Source organism: Nannospalax galili, unplaced genomic scaffold (assembly GCF_000622305.1).
Source record: "Nannospalax galili isolate Female #2095 unplaced genomic scaffold, S.galili_v1.0 scaffold1791, whole genome shotgun sequence".
Taxonomy (NCBI): Eukaryota; Metazoa; Chordata; class Mammalia; order Rodentia; family Spalacidae; genus Nannospalax; species Nannospalax galili.
The window spans coordinates 107595-111553 of NW_008329033.1; the positions used below are offsets into that span (position 1 = coordinate 107595).

Below are 3959 nucleotides of genomic sequence, written 5' to 3' on the forward strand. Positions count from 1 at the left end.
ACATTTTGGTTCCTGACTGTTAGGTTTGTTAATTTACTAGCATTCCATCTTCCTTATCCTCTGGACAGTACTCAAGCAAGGAATGAAATATTTGGAGAAAACAGATTATTTGATATTCTTGCTGGTTTATGTTTGGTAAGAGTCTGAGGGCAGGAACTGAAGCAGAGACCATTCGGGAATGCTGCTAACTGGCTTATTCCCCCTGACTTGCTCAGCTGTTTTTTTTTACCTAACCCAGGCCCACCTGCCCAGGATAGTGGGACCCACAGTGGCCTGAACTCTCCCATATCAAACTTGCAGGTGGTTTTTTTTTCTGTTTTGAAGATTAAGTCCTGTTTTTTGTTATATTTGATAATTTTTTGATAGAAACTTCTAACAAAATCTGAACAGATTGCCTTGATCGTGTATAGGCTGGTCTATTACAGGTTTGCCAATATTCCCAGGCCAGCTTACAGATCTCAAAATGGCTGCAGTTTCAATTGAGGGCTCCTTGTCTTCGCTAGGCCCTTCAGTCAAAATTTGTCTCTCTAGTGGAGAGAATGCTGAAATGTTTGCTCAAGAATATTAAAGTTTCAGAAATAAACTTGCTCAGCTCCTCCGCCCCATTACTTGGTACTTGCTCCATGTGTGCTGAGTTTGTGCGTGGAAATACCCGGAGAGGAAGGGCACAGGGTGGGAGTGGGGGCTGGGGCTTAGTGCTGTTCATCCTTCCCATGATTTTGGCTCAAATTCCAGCAGCCTTTGCTGCTCTCATCAGTGAGATCTTCACATAATTCTTTCCAGTTTTGTCTGTTCTTTCAGTTTCTCAAGAGGATTGTTTAGAACACCTGCTGTATCATAAACAGAGTTCCTCTTGAAGGATTTTGGCTTAAAAAATTAAAACTAGTTGATTGCTAATTAGCGTACAAAATAGTTTCACTGTGATATCTTTAGACATAGCATTGCACCTTGCTCTCACTCATTCCCCCACTGCCCTCCCTTCTGGTCCCACTCTTCCCCACAAATAATCCCCCTTCTGTTTTCTTGTCACATTTTGGTGTGTGTATCTAAATGCTTCTGCATATGAAAGCGTTTGTCTTTCATTACCTGCTTACCCTCTCTGCTCTGCCTTCCCTCTCGCTCAGCCTCTCCGTTCCCTTTATTGTCCCTGTTCTACTTTCATGGCACATACACATACTCACACACACACAACAGAACACACAAACACAAACACAAGCACATATGTGTATTTAAAATCTAGATTCTATATATGAGAGCAAGCATTTGTCCTTCTGAGTCTGGACTATTTCACTCAACATGATGATCTCCAGTTCTATGCATTTTCCTACCAATGACATAATTCTTTATAGTGAATAAAATTATACTGTGCATATGTCCCACATTTTCTTTATCTATCTATCTTTTGACAGATATCTAGGCTGGTTCCATATCTTAGCTACTATGAATAGTCTAGCAATAAGCATGGATGTTCAAGAGATGCTGTAATATTGTGATATCTATCCTTCAGATGTATGTCCAGAACTGGTACAGCTGTATCATACTTAAATTTATGTTTTAGATTTTGGAGGAACATTCACACTAATTTCCTTACTGCCTGCACTACTTTGCCCCTCCCCAGCGATATGTAAGGGCTCTGCTTTACCCTTATCAGCATCTGTTGTCATTTGTTCATTTTTTGTGTATAGAAAAGCTCTCAGTTTCCCTCTTTTGTTTGTGGCCCCAGCACCACAGGGAGAGGGATTCTCCCTATTCTTTCTGTTTTGTTAAGCACTCCTGGAGTCTGTTTCCTTTGGAAATACAATGTCTATTATTGTGGATTTTATATTTCCTCTCCTCTCTATACTGTGACTCTCTTCTGCCATTCTAGCTTCTATTATCATGGATCAGGTGTTTTCTTTCAGATTCACGGGGCCATAAGGGAGTGCTGTTTGACTGTTAGCTTACAATATTCCTCCTATTTAAATTTTTAAGCGAAATGTTATTGATTCAAGAATTTCATACAGTGAATTTTGATTATATTCATACCTTCTCCCCATCTCCACCCTCACTCTATCCCCCTCCCCTCCTGACTTCATGTTTCTATTAGAAAATGAAAACCCCCATCTAACTTACATAAAACCCCTAAACTGGGTGCCAGGGAAATCATATCTCATCAGCGCATCAGTGATCTGTAATTCTGAGTTCAGAATTTTGAGGTCAATATAGAAATATCAAGATTCTTAATAAACTAAGAGGCCCAGAGTCACATGTTAAGTCCTTGTGCTGAGAGTTGCTGTTGCCAACATTGCTCTGACCGTGTGGCCATCTTGGCCCGCCAATTTCTTTCTTTCTTACTTGCAAAGTCCCAAGTTCAGAATTTTGAGATCAGTACACAAGCACTGATCAATATGGTCAGGCAAACATTCATCTCATGTAATAAGGTTTCTCACATGGTCCATTGCACACGTTCAGTGCCTTGGGAGTCCATGCACCCTGGCCCTGAGGCTGCCAGCCAAGAGTGCACCTCATTCCTATGTTATCTTTTCTCTCAACACCATCATTTTGAGCTGTCTTGTCATAGTCCTTCTTGTATGCATCAAAACCCTTACTGAACAACAAGTTCAGGGTTGCGAAAGAGGATTTTTTTTGTACCTGTCTTTTATGCCTTTGTCCTCCAGTTGAACAAACACACAAGTCCTCCCCTCTATTTAAATTTTAAGGGGGCTTTTATAATTTTAATAAAACATTTAAAGCCTAATTTATAGTTAACATTCAGTTTCTGCTTTAAAATCTTAAGTTGCTTAGCTATTGCTTTGATTTATTTAATCTTTACACTTAATTTTTTTGTATTTTTTAGGATCTTTTTAAAATTATTTATTTAATAACCACATGATTAGAAGAAGCATTTCATTACAGCATTAACATATTCGATAGCAATTTCCAAAGCAAAGATGTATCTCTTTCAAAAGTGGCTGTAAAGTATTGTTGTTCCTGATTATTACAGTTATACAAGAATTAATACAGTTATACAATATTGTATGCAGTATAAACCCTATAAGACATATAATTGAATGAGGTTTTAACCTTTAAAAAAGATCTCCATTTCATTTAAAAATATATTGTTTCATACAGAAAAACTCATTTTTAATGCTACTAACACTTAGATGTTTGCACATACATCTCTAATCTCTATGTATTTGATTATTACTAGTCACAGTCAGTTATGCTTGGATCCTTGCACCTGAGCATGGATATAAAGTCATCAGGTAGATTTCAATGGTAATGTTTTTCACCTCTACTAATTAACATGAAGCAAATTTTTATGCTTCTTCCTCAAATATAACTCATTTTTTTATTTGTTGATTTTTTTTTGTGTGTGTATTTCATACAGAACATCCCAAACAATCTTATTCATCTATATACCACTTCCCAAATGGCACCCTCCCATAGCACCCCCCACACTGGAACCCATATACACTGTCATCTGTTACTGTCCACTGTGTTGTCGGCACCCCCAGCTGTTCCCTAGTGCTTGTCCATCTGCTGAATCTAGTCAGCCTATCTAGAATTCCTTTCTTAACTTTTGTTTTACATTACAACAGTGTTGACATATTCAATAACAATTTCCAGAGCTAAGATGCATCTCCTTCAAAACTGGGTATAAATTTTTAGGTTTGCAGTTGAATTAATACAGTTATACAATATTTTACTCAGTATAAGCCCTTTAAGACATGAAATTGTATGAGTTTTTTAAATTATTTATTTAATAACCATATAATTAGAAGAAGCATTTCATTACAACAGCATTGACATATTCAATAACAGTTTCAGAGCTAAGTTGCATGTCTTTCAAAATTGGCTGTAAATTTTTAGGTTTACAGTTGAATTGATACATTTATACAATATTGTACTCCATATAACCCCTATAAGACATAAAATTAAATGAGGTTTTAAACTTTAAAAAAGATCTCCATTTCATT

General features: G+C 37.1%; 1 protein-coding gene and 1 non-coding gene across 3 annotated transcripts in view; one reads left to right on the forward strand and one right to left on the reverse strand.

The window, feature by feature from the left end:
• The window catches only part of LOC103731712 (ATP-binding cassette sub-family G member 2), a 70114-nt gene that overhangs the window by 12908 nt on the left and 53247 nt on the right, over nucleotides 1–3959 (forward strand). The window lies entirely within an intron of this gene.
• On the reverse strand, nucleotides 2556–2678 carry LOC115069782. Its single transcript, XR_003849020.1, has one exon. It is a non-coding gene; the product is annotated as a small nucleolar RNA SNORA40 (small nucleolar RNA).